This window comes from Haemorhous mexicanus, chromosome 2, assembly GCF_027477595.1.
Source record: "Haemorhous mexicanus isolate bHaeMex1 chromosome 2, bHaeMex1.pri, whole genome shotgun sequence".
In the NCBI taxonomy this organism is placed as follows: Eukaryota; Metazoa; Chordata; class Aves; order Passeriformes; family Fringillidae; genus Haemorhous; species Haemorhous mexicanus.
This window is the reverse complement of record NC_082342.1, coordinates 43,463,682-43,486,211: the sequence shown is the minus strand read 5'-3', so window position 1 is coordinate 43,486,211 and position 22,530 is coordinate 43,463,682.

The following is a 22,530-nucleotide window of genomic DNA, read 5'->3' as shown; positions in this document are numbered from 1 at the left end:
GCAGTGAACATTTCCCACATTAATAAGATCTTTAATATAAAAGGTTATTTTAAAATGTGATTACAGCTGATGAGGCAGTGCTCTATGAGGAAAGAATACACCTGAAAAACAGTTTTGTTTTAAAGTTGAAGCTGTTTTTTTTAAATATGTGTAAAAGAACACGTGGGTTTTCACTGGTGACTAATACCTTAACTGCTAGCACAATAATTTAGGTTAGTAACAGTATTCCCGCTTATTTGTTTCCTATCTATCACTTCTAGTGATGTGTCAGCTACCATCCCTAAGCCGAAAGAGCAGGACAATTTCATTGGATTCAGGCCATTCCAGGCCTTTCCTTCATGTAGTGCACACAAATCCTTTAAAGCAGTAACTACTTGTATGCTTAGGTTCTCTCTGTGTCAGTGAGTAACTGATAGGAGTCCTGCATCACACATTTACCAGATAAAGTATGATTACAAAAAGACACCTTGCCATGCAATAATGACATAGGCCACTCTTTTTTTTTTCCTGAAATTCATGTGAAACCATATGTTGTCCTTATGAAATATAAGGTTATTAATTTCTTCACAAGGTCATTTACATCCTGGCTTCTCTTCAAGCTCGCTCTAATCACCTACTGTTTCAGGTCCAGGGTATCTAGTTATTTAGTATTTCATTGACTTTTACTTCTAAATTGCACTGACACATACTCTTCTGTTGAGGAAATGCTAATTAAATTTCAGGAATGTAAATAACCTTTTCAAGAAAAACTGAGAAAAGAAGAAGTGAAAGAAAAGAAACCAGTAGTATCAATATTTTTTTATATTGATAGATGGTCTGTGTTTATATTTGATAACACTCTTTATTTGGTAGAGTTATTGTGTATTCAATTTATGTCAGTATACTTCATGGATAAAAATATTTCTCAACAGAAAGAAGTAAGAAATTCTGTTTACAAAGGCTAAGTGTCTTTCCGGGCTCATATATTTATGCAAATCATATTTGTAGTAAAACTGAAAATCTTTCTGAGAAAATATATTTTAACATTAAATATTCTTCTCTTTCATCCCCAACTGACAATGTTGCCTTTAGACCTACATCTTGAAGAGTAAGTTTGTTCTTTATAATCTTTACAATGAGGGAATTAGGTAATTATTATTTTGATTTTATCAATGTTTCCAAATCTAATACAGGTGTCTTTCTGGCTGCATGTAAAATACAAGAACCATTTGGCTTCCTTTCACTCTGTAGTCCAGCAGGAGGCTGTTGCAAGTTATGATCGTATATAACCCCAGAAAGTACAGGTTAATTGTGAGATCTGGCTTTAAGGCCCTAAAACATTATTGTAGCTTTGCTCTTCTGAGTTCCATTTTAGTGATGTATTTTTTAACATCCTTTGTTTTTTGTTTTGGCACAATATGAGAATTTAGAGGGCAGAACTTAGATTGGTTGCACATGAAACAGAAAACAAGTTAAAAAGTTAGGTGTATCATTGTGATTTGAATGAATAAACAGCTACTGGTTACTTTCAAAGGAAGAGAAATTTCTTGTAGCACAATACAAACACAGTTATAAAACTTTTCCTCAGGAACATCTTATACTTCAGGATAATTTTAGGCAATAGGTTCTGCTAAAAAATGCCAGAATGACATTACTTTTGGAAACTTAAAATATAGGGCCTTCTTACACTATGAAAATCAAGGTTTAATGGCAAATGATAATTTATGTCAGGGTGTGGACCATGGACCTCCTTTGCTTGGGAGCTGCATTAAGTTTGGGCCTTTGTCATGATGTCACATGAAGCTGCACATGTGCAGATGTGTGAAGTACCCCAGGAAAGAGTGGGCATGGTTCTGGGAACCAGTTCATGTTCTGCAGATACACCAATTGCAAAGCTCAGACCTTCCTGGGTCCTAAATCAAAATTCAGTAACAATTTTACATTTTGTTCCTGTATCATTTTTTTATCCTCTTTCACTCTTTCATTCCTTTCATTACCTGCTTCATACTGAGAGGTCAAAGTAATTAATATCCTTATTTTTGACAGAATGGATTAGTTTATTCTTGCTCTAAAAGAAACTGACTGTGGACTCAGCTCATTTCAATACCTTCAGCGATTACAGCAGAGGTTGACAGTAAGCTGCATTTCATTCAGCTGTGGCTGATCTATTTAAAAAAGGAGACTATATGAATAAACCTAATCTTTCTCATGCCAATAATCTAGCATGTCTTTTTGCAACATATTACATTGTTAAAATTCATGAGCCCCATTTCACAAAGAGTTCCCTGGTCTTTTTGCACCACAGCACAGCAGGAATATGACTAGGAAAAACATCTAATATGATTACCTGTAACATCCAATTTTAGGTTAAATAGATATTTAAATTCCACCAAATATTTGTACTCTCACTTAACTTTCTGCTAAATTATTGTGTTAAATTACAAGCCTACTAAAGATAAGAGGACACAGTTATTTAATTAACTAGGACTCTGTGAAGATTTGAAGACCAGACAACTGCAATTTCTGAACTACAATGTTGGCTTTTATCTTTATGATTATTAAGTTCTAAAGTAAACAGATGCAAATTATAGCACGTTCATGTTGGTTCATTCTGACTGACTCAAATAGAACTTACCTGTATGAAAAAGCCTTACCTCTTATGAACTACACTCCTGTTCACAGGCAGGAATAGTAATTCTACCAAACATTGTGAATATAATAATTTTGTACATTGTGACAAATACAAACTTTTTTTTATGATTTGAAAAAAAATCACACATGAATTACGTGTGCCATTTCTCAGGCTTTTTTTCAACCCTTTTTCTAAAAATGATACTCTTCTCTTGATGTTCTGTGAAATAGAGCTAGATGCTGTATTTGTCTACTTCTGGAAATCCGAGATATATCTTCTAAGATTTAGGGTGAATGTATACATGTGTAGCTTAATAAGCATTTGATCAAAAATACATGAATCCAATCTGTCAGGGAAACAGGATATATGTAAATAAATAAGTTGTTCAAACTTTCAGCTTTACTGTTAAATAACTTCCATTCCATGTCTTTTTTAAAGTGTAAGGATAAATTAAATAAAGGACATGAAAGATAAACTAAGAGAAAGCACAAAAATATTTTGTATAAAGCGTGCTAATATCATTCCAGGAAAAACTTGTTAAATATTTGGAGGGAATTGTCAATTTAAAGCTTGCAATAAACCAGAAATCTTCATGGGAAATAAGGAAATTATGTCTAATGATATGTAAAAACATGTTTAAACAAAATACTGTACTACATTGGGTAACAGTAATGTTTGCCAAGAAAAAGTTGACAGAAAATTAGTTTTAAGAACACACAGATTCCCCTATTATTATACCTTTCAAGGTTATATACTCATAAGAAACAATTATCATATCATTACCCTTGTGCTATAAAACTAATTTTCTCTTTCAAAACGGATGCTTAGTTGATTGAAAGGGATAGAGAAAATCCATGCATAATTCTCTTTAATGGGTTGAGTCTAGAGAGAGTTTACCTTTCACAAAAAGTAATAAAGGCTGAAATAAAGGCACAAAAATTTCAAGTTTTTAGTGCTGATCCATGCTGTGACTAACACCATACAATCATGTTGAAGAGATCCATCATAGTTTAATTGAAATGTTTTCTTCTATTTCAACTATTTCAGATAATTACATATGAAAAAATCACCCTAGTTTTGTTATATGCTATTTGCATACTGCTTCTTCATCCCTGCTCCAACTAACTTTCAAACTTCAATCCTTTTTTCATTTGTTTTAATAGATAAAAGATTCAGAAAAGAAACTAGTTTTAGAGGAGCCCTTTTTAATCATCTGTTTCAGTAGGAATTAGGTAGAACTTAGTAATTTTGAAGAAACCACAGTAAAATGAGGTGAATGAATATAAGAACTATGAAGCTCTAGAGCAGGTTGAACAAACAGACAGAATATTTTCATGATCACCAGCACAGCTCAGACCTGTTTCTTGGTACCTGCCTGCCTGGATCCAGAAAATATCATTCATATATTTGTTTAAAGAGTACCCAACAAATAGAATGGCATATTCTTGCAGTTTAAATAAATAAATTTAATGTACATCAAGATTTTTTCCTTGCCTCACCACCCTTACAAAAGTAATTCAGGAACATTTCAAAAGGGAACTATGAGAATACAATACTGTAAAAATTGCTCATTACTCAAATTCATTTTAGAATTTTTTAAGTGTCTCCTTTTTTAGATTAATTTAAGTAATTTCAGTTGACCTGAGACTATTGTTCAGAAAATAAGCAACTCTTCAGAAACATCTTGCTCAGCTATCTGCCAGCTGCATCCTCTTGAGGTTTCAAGCAGATTCTTGTTTTCTGTCATTGTGAAGAAGGGGGAAATGAAAGGAAAAGAGATGACAGATTTATCATAGTTTCTTGTGTATAATTGACCATTGTCAAAAAAAAGTCTTGCTTGAAAAAAACAAATTAGGTTAATCCACTGCCTGCTGAAATCTCTGCTTCATTTCTTTTTGTCGTCTTTTCTCAGTCTCTCAGGTGGCATTGCTGCTTTACTCACCACCACCTACAATGCAGAAGGCTGTGGCAGAAGCATGGGCATGAAATGAGTCTGGAACAAGAGGAACTGCAGTGCCAAGGGGCCATAGGGAAAGGTGACTACATAATTAGCACTTCTAAGTATCTTATGCACTGGCAAATATGGTTCAATCCAAAATGATTCCTCTTAAATTATATTACACTTATTCTTCCATTAGCATGATTTAAAGTTCTGATTGGGGTTTTCAGTTGTTTTTTAGCTTTGTTTTTTTGTTGTTGTTGTTTTGGGTTTTGTTTTTTTTTTTTTTTTTTTTGTATTTATTTTCTTCATTTTGTTTTGGATTTTTGTTTGTTTTGTTGGGGGTTTTTTAATAGTAATTTTCAATATAAAATCTTTATCAACTGGAAATATTTAGTGGCAAAACACTAGGCTACACCTTTTATGCAAGTGCAGTCCATCTTCTGAATGTTTTAATTCCAAACAGCTGGTGCTATTTAGTCTGACAAATGAAACACTTCAGACAGTTTCTCAATTGTTGTAATTAAAACCAGGAAACAGCAAGATAAATAAAGGAATCGTGGGATCAATAAAGCATTATTATTTTAATGACAATCTCAGAAGCCCAGATCATAAAAGGCTAGGGTATGAAGTGCAGGAAATCTGAACAAGCACACGGTGGTCTCTGATGGAACTCTTGAGTAATGATCTGAACAATATGAACAAAAGTTAGGTGATTCACTAAATCTCAACTCTTTTTTTCTGAAAATAATAAACCAGATTTCTGGGGAATTGTCATAAATTAAGGTCATAGAACCACAGAAGGCCTGGGTTGGAAAGGACCTTAAATATAATCTCTTTCAAACCCCACTGCTGTGGGTAAGGTACCTTTGACTAGACCAGGTTGCTAATAATTGTTAAAGATGCTGCAAAATGATGTGAGGGGTGAAAAATGATACAGAAATCAAAACTGAAAGAGAAGATAGGCAACAAATCCTGATATTATTATAGAGAGAGGTAGCTCCAGTGACAGTGGATATCAAATACCAACTCATTTTATATGAGGTGTATGGAGTTAATGCTTGTGGAGGGAAATAGAAAGCTGAAGCCACCTTGAGTCACATTGTGCTCTCCTTGAAAAAAAAGGAGTCTCCCAGATCAGAGAGTCTCCTCCTAGTGTTGAACACAACAAATATCTTAGTAAGATGATTATGGGCTGTGACAGAGAGCAGGGCATGGACACGGAACACACCCCACAATCCAATGCAGTATTACAGCTGAGGGACTGTTTATTTTCATTGGTTTCTCTTTGGAGATCTTGTGGCTCATCCTCTAGCATCCACAAAGTTTTCAATCCAGTCGCTACCTCTTTATGCTTTACTCTTCCTATCCCTGTGACTTGGCCAGAAGAACTGAAAGTCTTATGTCAGAATTGGTCTACTAAAGAATATGATGGATAGTATGAATATTTGTGTAATTCTTGAGATAGGTTTGTACTTGTCTGTTCTCCATTACTGTTTTGGCACAAGCTACTTTATTGGGTCAGCTCTTCTCTATTCTTTGGGCATAATTTTTTCTAAGTCTTAAAACTCCCATAATTATAAGAGATATCTGTTTGGCAATATTTACAGGTATGATTTCAAACTGATTGCCAAAGTGTTTGCCTTTTGAGGTCAATAATTTTTCTGTGTATTGCAGATGCACCTTGGCAATTCAGAGATTTATATAAACTGTGATGCATTTGTATTACTGATACTGATGACCTTCAGATGAACAAACAGCATGCTTGTATTTTTACAAAAGGAGTGTAACAATAAATTCATTCTGCAGAATGTGATACATACTTAATATTTTTCTCAAGGATTAGTACTTCCTTTTAATTTCTTTAAGAGCAGTCAAATGAGGTCAAAACTAACTTGATAACTCCAGCAGGATTTTTAGTGAGAACTTTAAACATTGTGAAGCATCTAGCATCTTAAAAAATGCAGGCAGAAATACCATTGTAATCAATGCAGTTACTTCATAAGCTCTCAGTTTGTGGTTTAAAATACAAATATGCTTAACATTGAAATTATATTTATATGGCAGGCAGATCAAAGGCAGTCCACTGACTTTGTGGGTGAGCTGGTGAGCAAAGAGCAGTTCAGAAGAGAGAGCAGATGAGAAGCTTGGCAAAAAACTTTGTAAATAAAAAGGAATGCTGTGATAAGAGACTGAAACTAAAAGGTAGGAGTGAAGGTAGACTAAGGCAGGAAATGGCAGGGAATAAGAGGATTAAGAGGAAGCATCAGTCTGCAGAAAGTGGAATCTTGAATGGGAGATTTGGGTATGTGATATGAGAAGGTCCAAAGCACCAATTATGAAGTATGTACAAAGTAAAGCTGGCTGAGGAGGAGATGCTGATTTCATATTGTGGGTTGTGTAGGTGTTGCAAGGCAGATTCTCTACATGAGAGAGAACTTCCCAAGGAACATACTTTCTGGCAAGCCTTTGCAAAATCAAAAGGCAAAGTCTTGAGAACGCCCCTAATGATGTGTCAGAGGAGAGATTAATAAACATAAAATGCATATTAATTACTCATTTGCTGTCTGCATTATTCATACCTGCATCATTTCATGAAACTGCCAACTTGGAATCATTCCTTTGAATCAAGATATGTCATACACTAGAGGCTCTGATCCACTTTGACTCTGCAAGGTTTGATCTTATGCAATTTCGAGATAAAGGATGTTACTCTTGCTGCTCTGACAATATCTTAAGCTCTTTCCCCTTCATCATTCACAGAAATTGTTTTCTTGCACTTCCTGGTAGAAGCTGTCATATAAATATTATTGAGTCACATCAAACATCTCCTAGATATGGCAGTAATATGTGTGAGAAAAGGTCCCTGAAGAACTTTTATTTCCTTGAGTGTATTGAGAGATTTACAAAGTTATATATCAGGTGTGTGATTGAGTGAAAGATTCATTGCAGCAATGCTTGAAACAATATTCTTGCCCATTTTTAAATGACTGCCATAAATATAAAGAAATAAATATACTAACCATTATCAAATATTTGTAAGAAAAGATTCTGAAGCTTTTAGAAGTACAAAAAATTACACATTTGGACAAAATTCTTTCCTCTATTTCATGGTGCAGACCCAATGGCTTCACTGCTGTGTTATTAAAGTAGACCAGGCTGTTTTTTCTTGTCAAAAATGTTCTTTTAGGAGTAAGAATTTCATAGGTAATTTGGGAAATGCAAAAAATCCAAACCAAACCAAACCACAAAACTATGTACTTTCTTCAAAAGATTTTGTTACTAGTGCATTATCCATGGCAGTAAGCTGAGATTTCTCTGCTTTCTTGTCCTGTAATTCATAGCACTCCATGAGTTTCTGTTGAAGTGATAAGAACACTCACAAGTATGTATGTTTCTGATTCTGATCATCTTTATATAATCAGTTTTATTGTTCCTTGGCATTTTATTTTTCCCTGTGGGTCCTCTATAATTTATTGAATTTGTTTAACAATTGTTTAGTAGCTTTGCAATTTTAAGGAATTAATTCCATAGACAGAAAGGTGCATCACTGTCAAGTGAGAAACAGGTAAACTTTACTGAAGGGAGAAACACTGATCCTGCTGTTGCTAGGAAGAAAATTAGCACCAAAAATTGAGACAGGAAGAACTGATGAAAATCAGTCATTTTACTTGAGAGATCCCTGATCTTTCTAATACTTTCTAACAATGTAATTTTTGATTTGACAATATTCTACACATGAGGTTTAAAAAGATCACTTAAATCTCTCTGTGAAGCAGATGATTGAGTAATGTTATGTTATAAAGAAAAGTCCTATGGCCTTTAAGCACTGAACAACTTTTCAGTTTGATTCATTTTCATTCCTAATCAATTCAGTTCACAAAGTTTTAAAAATATAGTATTTAGCCATATATTTTGATGATAGAAAAGTGAATTACTGAAGAATTTAAGAGTAATTATAAAAAGTTTATTTAGTTACTGTGCATGGGCATGAGAGTTCTGTTTTGGATCGGAAGTACAAGCAAAAAAGCTCCACTCTAACAACTCTTGTTACTTGGTGTGGGAATATGCATTTTAAAAATTGTCCTCTTCCTGTCATGGAATTATTCTCCACTCTTTACTGTCCAGATAAGCAAGGAATGAATGATTTAGTTTTGCAAGTGCAGTTAATGCATAAGTAAATTCCTCTGAGGATGTGACAAGGAACTCAATGAGGACAGCGAAAAAATCCCTTTTATATCATAACTCTTCAGGTTTATCAATTGGATGTTGAGTGTATGTTTAAATAATGTTAAAAATTCAAAAGAGATGGCACAGAGGAATTATATTCTTTTTATCATAGAAAATACCAAATTGGCACTCACAGCTTCATACTCACATGCAAAAATATGAGACAGGTGTGGTCTAATATTTTGATCATTACTACACAGGATGGAATGAAGGACAGAAAATTATTCACTGTGATTCCTCTTGAAATCTTCTAGGCTCATCTTGAGTGGCATTGCTCTCTGCAGCCTTTAAGGCTTTTGACAAAGGCACAGGGCCATGCTGAGCTGTATCACTTTGAGATTACCCCACAAGTCTGCTGTGGATTTAGCTCTTGTGTAGCTTATCTTCAATATTCAGCTCCATCCTTGCTGTTTTCCATTGGTGGCCACTTGCAGTCTCTTGACAAGTTGCATGTTCACCACTTGTCTAAACCCTGCTGCAACACTTCTGCTATTTTTAAGCACACAAACACACCCCTCATTCATACTCCAGGAAAACTTACATATAGACTGTGCTGTGTATTTCCTTTACAGATCTTTTATGAAGGCATCCACTTGGAGAATGGAAGGTAAGGAAGAAAAATGAACCACTACCAGCAGCTGTCCCTGCATTATTTATGCTTAATGTTGAGATCACAAGTTAATGGAAAGATGCCTTTACAGATGCTAGAAGAACCACTCATGTGAAACATCACTTTTAGTTTTGTTTTGCAATTACCAGACTGAAACCCAGGGACTTCAACTTTCTCTTTATTACAGCGTGCTCCCTCTCTTTACCACTAAGAAAGTGAAAAGACTTTTTAAAACAACAAAATTTTCAAAGTTGGTTTTCTCAAACAGAGCACTGAGGATGTCAGGTCAAAATGTCCAAGGAAAAAAGGAATAAGTTAATGACATGCAATCTATTTTTAAGGCACTGGATGATTTAACCCAGACTGTATGTTTCAGTATTAAAAGTGGTTACTATATCTAATACAAGAGTACCTAATATGTTTGACAATCTCCAGGTGCTTTTAATAGGATTTGTTACTCATATTAAAACTAGAATGGCCTTGTCTTCATCAGGGTACTCCTAATTCAATTTAACTCCATAGCTTTTTCTAAAGGGGAAAATTTAGGTATCAAAAATCAATTGGACCCTAAACAGAAAAGAGATGATCCCTTGCTTTATTCCATACATGAGCTTAATAAATTCAAGTATGAAGAAATCTTTCAGTTAATATTTAAAATTTATTTTGGATTATATGAACAGCAGATCACATTGTGTTTAGATTTCTGTTGTGCAGACACCCATGACATAAAGAGGGCATAAATTTTAGGCTACAGAAATCTAAAGAATGTCAACTGAAATGCAAGCAATATAAAACAGATATTAAAATAATAATTTTGGAGATCTCTATTTGCCTTTGGACTTTTGAAATTTTCAATTGGCATAATAAACTTATCATGTACTGTAATATTTAGAGACAAATCACATGAGAATCTTGATTCTATTTTTTAAATTTAATTCATGTTTTCACAAGGATTTTTAACAGAAAACACTCTTTTGTGAATGCCAGGTATCTCTAAAGGGAATAAAATCACCTTAGAAAATGTCCATAAAAAACCACTAGGCCTGATTGATTTTCAGTCCTTAAAATGTTTGAATTACATTAAAAAAATACAACCAAACACGATGAAGTGTCATTTATGTTTCCCCAAAGCTCTTGTAGACAGAAAAATTAATTTTCTTCGTGATATTTAAAAGAATACATTTCTCTTCAGCAGTGTGTATCATGGCAGATGCTATTATCTACTTCAGATAGAACTGTGCATGAAATGCCTTTGTGGGATTATAATGCTTGTAATGCAAAATTTTGCACACCTCATAAATATCACAGGGCATTAATTCCAAAGGAAAAAAAAAAATAAAAACTGTATTTCTTTGTTGAAGATCTCAATACTTGTATACAATTTTGACAGGTGGATTAGTACTACAATTTTGAATTGGCAGGTGTTCAGTCCCTGAAATAATATCAAACCATATCTGAGAAAACTTTAAAACTGTGTAATTTTTTACTACCACAAGTTTAAACTTCCTTCTCTTCCAATATTAAGAATCCAAAATCTACACCGACGTAAAAGGTTAGTGCTTTAGAAAGGGGAACTTGGAATTTCTCACTTTAGGTCCTTGATAGCATAGCATCTATTTTTCTCATCCCATTGCTGGCCTTTCTCCAACATCCAAATATTTTTTGGTAGGAAATAACACTAGGTGAAATACATGTAATGGTACAAAAATAATTAATATAATAATTTATTTTTCACAAAAATTTCCTTAGTTATGCAGATAAATAAAAGTAAAAGATAAGTTGTAAAAGATCTGAGTTGTAATCTAAAATATCTTGGAGTAATGTCAGGATATATATTTCCAAATATTTCAGCACTTTGGACTTTCTTCTTCCTAAACATGATGATTGTTATTGCAGTCTTCTCTGAAGACTAGAGTTTGAATATTACTAGTTTTTGTAGTTAATAGCATAAAAACACCCTTTATGTCAGAAGAGTCAAGAGACAAAAGCAGATCACACAGGAAATCAGAATTTATCAGAACTGATCAGCAAAAGCACAATGCAAACAATATACAGCCCTAAAATCCTTCTCATGGGATGTCTGACAAATACTTTACAATAGCCAATATGTGGATGAAAAAGTCAAGCTTTGTTTATTCAGAGCCTCCTACCACTTATTCAAAATTGATTGAGACATTCACGGGGGGGAGGTGCTATGAAGTTCTGAAGAGCTTGGACATCTCCTGTTACTCATTCCAGCATCCCTGTGAGGGAAGAGGAGACAGGAATTTTGGTCCCACCTCCCTAATTTGACCTTATCATTGTGAAAGCCTGAAATTAAAGGAGAAGAATAAAGCAGAACTTTACCTATACATTCTTTCCAGTCACCAGTCAATTGTCAAAAGCTTTTTGATAGGGAAGAAAGGAGTATAGAAAGAAGATTATCTGATGAGCAAAGAAGAAAAAAGTGGACAATCTTCAAAGGTTGCTCACATCTGTTTAAAAAGCTGTTTTAACCAAAGCTTTAATTTGTAACTAACTTTGAAAGAGTATGAACAGCTTGTATCCAACCCAACCCAATAAATTTTTATTGGCCTGTAATGGAAAGGGTCAACTTTTATAACTTTTTAATGCAGCATAAAAAATTATCTAATGCTTTGTACACTGAACTATTTTGTTTCCAGCCAAATTGATTTTAAATTAAGAAGTAATTAACTGAAGAATAATGAAACAAATTAATTCAAATAATAAAGCAATAACTGCCAGTTAGTTGTAGAAAAATTAATCTAAGAGATGGCAAAGAGGCAGAGTCCTTTGGTGAATGGTTTATGAATAACATTCTGTAGCTACTAAGATTTGGACAGCATTCCTGTAATTGCGTAGTTTATCCTTATCCTGTATCATTTTCTTGGTGGGCATTCCCCCCTGAACCTGAGCATGTATAAGCCATTGAACTTTGCTTTGTTGTCTTCCCCCAACCCTGATGGTTCAAGATTGTGGTCATCACCTCAGTGACCAATGGTCACTGAAATTGTGACAATCGCGTCTTGTCCCTGGATCCATGGATGGTGATTTCTTTCCTCTCCACTATGTGCTCTTGTCCTTTCTCTTCTCTTTCTTTTCTGTGAGTATTTTCTTAAGTAATATTTTTGTACTTTTAGATTGTTATTTCTCTTTTGATAATAACCAAAATGGCTCCCCATCTCCTTTCTATTGCAACCAAATTGTTCTGAAATAAACCTGCCATATATCAATCTACACCATTCATTCATTGTTGTCTCACTCTAATCCGCCCCAAGGGATCTATTAACAAGAACCTCAGTTACACCTTCAGAAGCAGGTCATAGCATCAGAATATTATCCTTTCTTATGAATCACAGGGAATAAAAGTGTTCTAATCTAGCATTTACACTCTATGTACTTGGTGTGGCCTTTTTATATGAGGTAGAGGGGAAGGAGAGTACTGAGATAAGAAATGAATTCACTGTGGGTTGAGCTGGACTAGAGTAAACCCTGTAAGCACAGTCATCCTTTAGATCAAAAGAGTGCAAAACGTGAAATTTTTCAAAGGCTTATATAAATTTTAACCCTCAGATTTAAAACCAAAGAATATTTTGTTACCCACTTAATTTAGATCTAATCTTTCCAAATCTTATCTTCAGCTACTAATATTTTAAATTTCACTTCAAAAACAGTTTTGTGGTTTATTTCTTGAAGCTTTACGGAAAAGAGCAGGAGAGCTTAGAGGTGGTCAGAGGATGTTATTACTTTTATGTTCTAGACCTGCTTCACAAGGCTACCTACCCTTATTTTATCTTTATCTTTATCCTTATCCCTGTATCACTTTGCTCAGCTTATTTCACAGGTATTATCCATTGCTTCTTAATATTCTAGCTCTAGACGTGTTGAGTGCACAGTGTTTGTGGAAGATGAAGATACATTTTCTTTCTTTCTTTCTTTCTTTCTTTCTTTCTTTCTTTCTTTCTTTCTTTCTTTCTTTCTTTCTTTCTTTCTTTCTTTCTTTCTTCTTTTATTATTCATTGGTCACAAGAAGGTCATTGTCAGTTCATGGAAGGCTTTTTGCATTTGTACGCTTGCTATAAACCAGCTAAAACTCCACAGTCCTTGTATGACTTTTCTAGGATACCATGTTTACTTGGGATTTTTTAGGTTTATTATATCCCCACTTCTAACATAAGCAGTGACATATACAGGTAGTCAGCAATATAATCTTCCTATTGAGCAGTATCTTCATAACACATTTTAAATAGCATGAAGATTGTTGCCAAATAACAGTCCAGATTTGACTCCTTGGCTAATATAGCACTTTTTTTATAATTTAGTTACTTTTTTTTTCTTTCTTCACAACACAGTTGGATTATAGATAACCTGATACAAAGAAATCATTTTAAAATAATGATCTTAAATCCAGCTAACCTTGTGATTTTTTTAATAGAACTCCTTAATATAGTTACTACACCAGCATTTAGTGTGTGACTATATATTTTTGGCTGCTGTATTCTCAATAAACACACTTTTTGGAAAGTGAAGTTAGTATCCCTGTCCGTGAGACACAAATAAATTAGTATGAACCTTGGATCATGTTTCACAGTTGTATCGAAAATATTATATGGGCAAATCATACAACAAACTTTGCTGTATATTTTTACTGTCTTTTTGGAATATATTGCTCCATTATCTTCACAGCATTTGGCTTATGCTAATAACTTATTGAGACAAAAATCTTCAATAGTGGTATTACATGATATAGATAATATCTTTCAACTAAAGTTACCTTGTCATTTATTAAAGAATCTTATTCTTCAAAGTTTTAATTTTTTTATGACATCCATATTAAAACATAATTTTGTCAATACAAACTCCACAGGATAAATCCCAGGCAAGAAGTTGTCTTGAGGTCAGTAGGATTGCTGACAAATACAAATTAATAACTTGGGAAGAAGATTTGTTCATGAGGAATCTGTGGCTCCAGCAAAACCCCAGTGTTGGTTGTAACTCCAACACTGGTTGCAATATAGCAAAGTGAAAGAAAGCCAAGTCTTGTTGAAGAGTATTCAGTAGAAAAATGAATTTGTTCACTGTTTGGTAAAGTATTCGTGGTTTGTTGTTTGCTTGCTTCCAAAAGAAAAAATTGAGAGAAAATTGCAAATACTAGAGTGTCTTTATGAAAAAAAGCAAAACATCAACTCAGTACAATAAGTAGAATTGAAATGAAAAAAGAATCCTGACTGAATTTCCACTGTTTAACTAACTTCCAAAGAGCTAGCTAAGAAAATCTGATCAGGATCGTGTCAGTAAATACAGTAAAAACATTGCTGAGGCACATTTTTGAAGACAAAAGTATCTTGGTTTAGAGATTTATCCAGAACAAGAATAGAAACAGCAGATTTTCAGCATTGCTGTCCACCTAGAGTCCTACATATATAAGATCACTTTAGTCACACAAGAAAATGCAACTTTATTGTAACTGTGACTCTGCCACATTTGGTACATTATTCCTCTTGGGCATACATTTATTGTATTAAGTGTTTCTGCCATGAGCATAATGTTTACTTGTCTGTCAGAAATCTAACAAGAGCCAGAAAGAAAGAAAAAGCATAAAGTTCCCAAAAGTCAATTTCCATGGAACCAAAATATTGTGTACTGAATAAAACATTTTTTTTTTATTCTTTGTTATGCTGCCATCAAGAAAGTAATTCACCATCTCCCATGTGTTTGCACCTCTTCAACTTTTCCTGAAGATAAAGGACAAAGAGCCTTCCACAGCATAGGTAACAGTAAAGGTGTACCACCATTGGGCATGATCTTTTAATCATTGTATCCCTACAGTGACATAATTTCTTTATTTTTCTTAAATATTGCTCATTCTTAAATATTGCAGCTGGTTCTGCACATCTGCCTCAAAGTGAGGGCAGCTGAGGTAGATTTTTGGAAGAAGTGGCAATTCTCTTCCCTTTGCAATCACCTGGAGCTGCATGACTTCAGTAGTTGTTGAGCAGGGATGGAATGGATCAGATTTAAGTCATATATTCCCAAGCATGGGAAGCCTGCCAGGCATCTGTGTGAGTACTTCCATTCTTAACAACAAAGCAGATACTGCACTTTTGCTCTGTTTGCCTGGAGATGCAATGTTTTGCACATGAACCATAACAGATTACGAATTTAAAGTTTTAAATATAATTTTAACTAAATGTTTTCAGAGCTTTATTAAATCTCTGCCTTTTTTTAACATGAGAGAAAAAGAAATTGTTTAATTTCCCAGCCTGTTGTACCATATTTTTGATCTGACACATTCACTTGTACCAGTAATATTGTGTTCTGCCATGTCAATAGGGTAATGAAACATGACTGAATTAACCAGACACAGAAATAAAATAGGCCACAAAATGTAGCCTATTTTAGGAGTGGAGTTTTCTGAACGAAAGGAGGAAGAAAAAGGCTCAATACTTTTGTAGTTATAATACAGTTTCTTACCTGATCATCAGTTAAAATAAATTTCAAAAATTTCTTCACTTTAAAAACATTTTAGATCCTGGAGTCATGGTAATTTTCCATGCTTGACCTGAACTTGCAGCTGTTATCACTGTGCTACATAATGCTGAAGGCACTTTCCAATTTGGCAAGGTAGGTTTCAAAACCTTTTAGTACTTTACAAGTACTAAACAATACAATATTACTCTGAATAAAGCATACACATGCAGGTATATGTGTGTATACACACAAATTCCTACACACAAAAAACCAGCAGGATATGTAAAGCTAAAATGTATCCTAAGGCCAAGGCTACACTGCTCTTTACAAGTAGCACAGTTAATACAGCAGAATTTTCTAGAGAAATTTCAGTCATATTCATAAAGTGTATTTTCATATTTGTAACTTATTCTGCATCTGAGGAGTCATTTTGTTTTACTGACAGAAACATAAGTTGGCCATGAGTGTTCTCTCACACACTGCAGTAATTTCCCACATGAGGAAGTGTTCCTAATTCTAATTAGAACTTCTGTGCCTGAAGTGTTGGCTTGTCTAGAACACAATACATGGAGATGGAAATCAACCTTGGTTGAACACTGTGGTTTAACTAGTATTGACTCAATAAATCATATGTATGTATAACATTTTAAAAAGTTCTCTGCCCTAAAATCAAGACACCCTAAATTCGTGTGACACCATTAGCTGATATTTATTAGCTCAGACTTATCATTGTGCTTCCTTTTCTACATCACCAGTAAAAGGTACAGGATGCTTATTTATGCTTAGGATATGAATACAATATGAAAAACTGTCTTCCCATACCTTATACAGTAAGCATTCTCATGAAAGGATAATTCTTCCATTTGGTATATCAACTAACTAAGATCCTTGAACCCTGTCAATAAAAGGCATATGGACCACTGAAGGATCAAACTTCTGAAAGCAGTGATTAAAAAGTTGTTTGCAATTCCTTATTGGTGGAAGGATGTTGAACCGTACTGAAAAAATCTGTATTTGACATAGCAGGGACAAATTAGAGACCAAATGCCTGACTCCTCTGCATGTATTCAATGATTTCTTATGAAATAATATGTTTACAGTCTGTGTCTTTATTTTCATCTTCAAGAGGCACCACAGCCACTGTATGTCCTGATGTGGGGTATGGTAACATTCAGGCTGGGAAAAATAAACGAGTCTTAGTCATTTTTAAGCAGTGATATTTAGAGTGAGGTTGTTTAATGTCTTCATTGCTGGCCTGTAAAATGGGATGAAGTGCAATTTCATATTCAGATGGTATCAAACTGAGAGAAGCTGGCAGAGATTTTATGTAGTTTAACAAAGCTGAATTCAACATCCTGCAAATTCTGGGGACACACTGGCTAGAAACCTGTTTAACAAAAAGGGTTTCAGGTGTCCCAGTGGCCAAGTGAAACCTTATTCAGGCAGGTGTCCTGGCAGACATGAGGAATATAAGCTCTATGAGAAAGAGTGTGGCCAATAGGCCAGAGTCATTCTTCCTCACTTGGCACTAAGAATGCAGCATCCAAAGTATTGTTCCCATTTTGGTCTCCCCAGTAGTCCAGAAATATTGGAATAAAGGAATTAATGAAGGGCTGCTGAGCTGTTTAAGGGTCTGGAACACGAGATATTCAAGGAAAAAGAAGGAAAGACTAAGGGACTTAGTTTTACCAGTATGGAAAAGAGAAAATGAAAGGAAGTTGGTTTCAAATTTTCAGGAGCAAAGCGCAGAAAAGGTAGAGCCATATTCTTCTCAGAGATGCACCATAAAGATATTACAGCTATGTAAATGAGCTGCAACAAGGCAAATTATTAATAGATTTTAGGAAAAAAATTGGCAATGTGAGTAATCAAGTCTGCAGCAAATTGCGATGACAGGTCAGAGATATTCTGTACTTCACTGTGATCAAAATTTGAAACAAAATCTAGATTGGAGACTGTCCATGCTCTGAGTGGGAAGTTGATTCCTAGGAGTTACATTAGAAGGCTCCATTATAGGCTTTTGTCTTGTCTTAGATGTTCTGTTTCAAAGAAAATGCTGATTTTTAAAACCAAAATATTTTTTGCTATTGCAGGGACTTAAGCCATTGAACTCATGATAAAATTCTCTTTGTACTTTTAATGTTTTGCACAAGGAGACATAAAGGACCAAAAAAACACTTGTATTCTTTCCTTGCTAGGTTGATCTGTCTTCGTGGCTGTTCTACCCTTAGTAACGATTCTCTGGCTACAATTATTCACTAAAATGAGCAGGATATATTATGGAAGACATTTGTTCTGAAAACAGTTTTATTTTTCCTTCTTCTTTGTATTTTCATGACAGGATAAAAGAACGAAGAGAGATGCAGTCTCACTGTCTCTTCCCAATTCAAACATTATTTTACCAGGGATCCTCTAATTTTGTTATGACACCTTTGTACTTGACAGGATCTAAACCAGCTGCATCGAATAAATCTTCCCCATGTTCTTTTTATGACCTCTGAATTTTTGTATGCCAGGGAAAAACTGTGAAAGTGAAAAATACACATGGAAATTTTATTCTTTAAAGTAGATTTTATCTGATGGGGAAAAAAATGCTAAGGCCCCACTTCTCTAAGTGCATATAAATAGCAAATAGTTTTTTGCTCCTTTTCTCTCAATTTATCATTAGGCTAGAAAATGGTCCGTTTTCTTATCAAAGCTTGAAATATGAATCCTAAGTCCAGAATCTTTAATGCTATGAAATGGTTATTCCATAGTTTTGTGGGATTTCGGTTTGGTTGATTTTTGTTCCTTGTTTCTTTGGTTCTGGGTTTGGGTCAGGGTGTTTTTTTTGAACCATAGAATGAGTTGGGCCAGAAAGGACACTGGGGATCATCCAGTTCCAACCACCCTGCAATGGGCAGGGACACCTTTCCCTAGGCCAGGTTGCTAAAATCCCCATCCAGCCTTGCCAAAATTCCATCCAGGATACAGGGGTGGTACAGACACAAGGAATTTATGCTTAAGAAGATGGTGAGGAACAGATCACTCTCCTGTGTTTTGAACCTAGGTGGGAAATCAAGACCCAAGTGAAAGCACAGTGTAGTGGCCTCTGATATGCTCTGGCCTGAATACTGTTGGTTTTAGGCTCTTGTTATGAATCACAGTCAGTACACAGATGGGCCACCTGCAAGTTCCTCCTTAATCATGGAATTCTGGGTGCTCTGTGATCTGTTTGTGTAGTTTCACCCACTGTCATCATTGCACAAACTGACCAAAGTCTGGGAATAAATATTTTATTTTCTATTTCTCCCGCTAGGATTTTCTATCTTGGTTCTTGATGAAATTGTGAATTCTGCAGCTGGAAAAAAGCAACAGGAGGCTAACTACCCATTCTGTCTATTAAGAAAAAAAGTGTGAGAATACAATTTACTTCGTAATTCACACAACTTTTCAAAGCCTTTTCAGACTTTAAGCAGGGCTTAACAGTAAAGTTCCTTCCTCCCGTAAAATTCTCACATTGATCATTACTTTCTGCCTACACAAATTTCCTATTCACTTTCAAATGTATGAGTCACTGTTGAGCTGAGTATGTATTTTATTTTGAGTGCTGGTATTCCATCAAAATGTTATCAACAGAACTGCATCCTTCACTTTCTGCCCTATATTTTCTGTGCACTGTTGTTGTGCCCTGGTGAGTAATGTGTAGAATGGTGCAGGATGGAGCGTAGCTTATGCTTTATTGAGCAGGGCTTGTGTTTCACTCCAGAAATGTAAGTTTTTGATCAATGAAAACAAGAAGTTCTGAAACCTGAAAGCATCTAAAACTAGCTAATTTTTTCAGAGGAACAGGAACATAACATTTAAATTGGGTAGACTTCAAAAAGCATAAGTATGCAGAGTGCAGAAAGGTATAAGAGAAGTATGTATGGTGGGTTTGTCACTAACCTTTAATTAAAAACTGTTCTGGTAACTCATATGAAAGTGTTTATGACACAAATGGCTGAGTAGGTACAAAATCTACAGAGACTCTCTTACTAGGCCTTTCATCTTTATAGATATTGGGAGTTCAAAAAAGTGCCTTTTAGAAAAAAAACAGTGCTTAGTGCTTTGTATTTTGTTGCAATTATTTGCAACAGAAAACAGAAAAAGTATTGCACCTGATATGACTCAGAATATCTGTATGAAAAGAAAATCTACAAAGTGAATATGAAACAGTGTTTTAATTTTAAATAAAGAGCTGTTTCTGATACTCATAGACTTTTTTTTCATCTTTTATGAGGGCCACATAATTGTGTCAACCAACCAAAAAAAACCCTCAAAATCCAAACAAAAAAACCGCAACAATAAAAAACAATACTCATTTTTAAGTTTAGGAGGTTTTGAGCTGCATACAGAGATTCCTTTCTGATCCTTCATATCAGTATCTTAGTAAGCTGCAAAGTCATAGAGAATCAAAAGCCTACATACTCCTAAGCTGCTGCCATTTCTATCAGTGCATCCTACACTTCATTCTCTTGATGTGCTGTAGACACTAATGCAGTCATCTGTCATGTGTGATGTATCAAGCACCAGAAATGAAGTGCAGAGCTGCTGACACAGGGTAGTATCAGGAGGGATGTAGCATCCAGTGACCTCCCTTTGAGGCTCGGGTTAAATCATACAAAAGTCCAGTTGCCTGACCTACCAAACCATTAGTGGCTGAGAGATCATCATCTGGGAAACTCCAGCTCGTGCTCTTGCTTACCTCTTGCAGACAGTGTCAATCACTGTGAAACTCATGGGCTGCAGCAGGTCAAGTGTAAATGGGAAAAGGGGCAAGAGGACATGAAAGCACATGGCACTTCACCTCCAAAGAGGTGGGGATGCGACCGACAGCCAGGCTGTACTCCTGACATCATTATGTTGCATATTTTTAATAAAACAAGACTTTAGAAATTTGATACCTGAAGATTTCATTATGTCTGCTTTTGGTTTTGGCTTTTCTGTTCCTTTCCAGCTGATAATAGATAAGCAACCAGCTTTTCTGTATATGTATTTGTCTTGTAGAAGCACATGAAAAGAAGCAGCTACATTACTTTTTGACTTAAGGATTTGATTAGAAAGGATAGTATCTATGGTTTTGTACATTCTCTTATTCTAGTTACCATGTGTTCTTAACACACTTGAATGCTTTTGTTCACAATGATCCATACTGATTTTGTGGTGTAGTGGGTGATGTGAATTCCATTAATATACAATAGACACTTTTTAAATCTGTTTAAAAGAGATAAGCAAACTTTATTTTTTTCTTGAAAGCCTTGTTTTATTTTTTTTCCATAGAAGTACAAAAGAAGTCATTCAAGCAGAAAAGATGAATTTGTACTTTTGTGTCTGATAAAAAAGCAAAAGATAATTAAGATGAGCATTTATAGTATGCATACTTTCAGCATTCTATTTATTTATTTCTATATATATTTATTATCTGTTCTAAATAGTTTTGGAACTCATTTGTCTCTATTTTCCACTGTTTTCTTTGTCATGAAATAGGTAAGACAGAGAACTGTTTAATGCACTCTTCCTCTCTTCCGCCCTACCTTGTATGTTATTGAGATTTTGTACACAAGGCAGTAAAAAGACAAGGAGTCAGGCACTGTTGTTGATGAATGACAGTGACTTAAGACCTGGTTTCACCTTCTCACACATTTTAACAGAGCATTTACTCACATAAGCAATGACTTTGGTATCAGGAGAAGGTGGACTCTGGCAGAGTCTCCATTGCTTTCAAAATACGAAGTTCACTCTTTCTGAAAAGCAAACTTTCACTAGGCAACTTAATTAGTATTTCAAAACCAGCTTAATTTAATCACTCACTGAGAAAAATCTAAAAGGTAGAGGACCAGAAAGGGTTGTCTGATACTTATGAGAGACATTAATGTTAGAATTCTTCTTGTTTGGAAGTGTTTCTATTTAACACTCCCTAGGAGTCACATGTGACAGCATTCCCTGATGATCTCCTAGATCTAGCAAAAAAATATAAATACCCAAATTGCTATAATAGTCATGAGAAGAAAAGGGTAAACTTAACCAGAGTAGATCATATACAAGATAATCAATTAAATAAAAAGTTTACTCTCTCTTTATGATACTGACAAGTACTTGCCTTCTCTTATCCTCACTCCTCATGAACACCCAGGAGTAAAATAACATGGAGGTGATGATCTGTGATGGCATGTATAAGAAAGTGCACAATTTCATTCAACTCCATTTAACTCCATGTGTCACAGTGGGTCAAACTCATTCTCTATCTGACATTAACTATGTAGCAAAGGAATTGAAAACAGAGAACATACTCTTGTGAAAATACTCATTCCTTTCTAAGCAGATAGTGATAGTTTTAAATATCTGGTAACATGCTGAGAATCTGCATTTATCCTAATGACTTAGGGGCTCAAAATGGACTCTAAATCAAAAACTCCAAATAATCCAAAGGTTATTTTTCTCTTTTCTTTACATTGGCCACCCTAAATTACATCAACATGTATTCAAAAAGTTTGGATGCTTAAATTATTTAAAAGTGGTAGATTGATGTTACTAGCAAGTTGACAAATTGATTCAGATAGTGATCCAAGATTACTATTTTCCCACTAGCACAAAAAAAAAAATGGTGCCAATATTTTAATGCCTGACTCACCTGACTCACCTACCTGA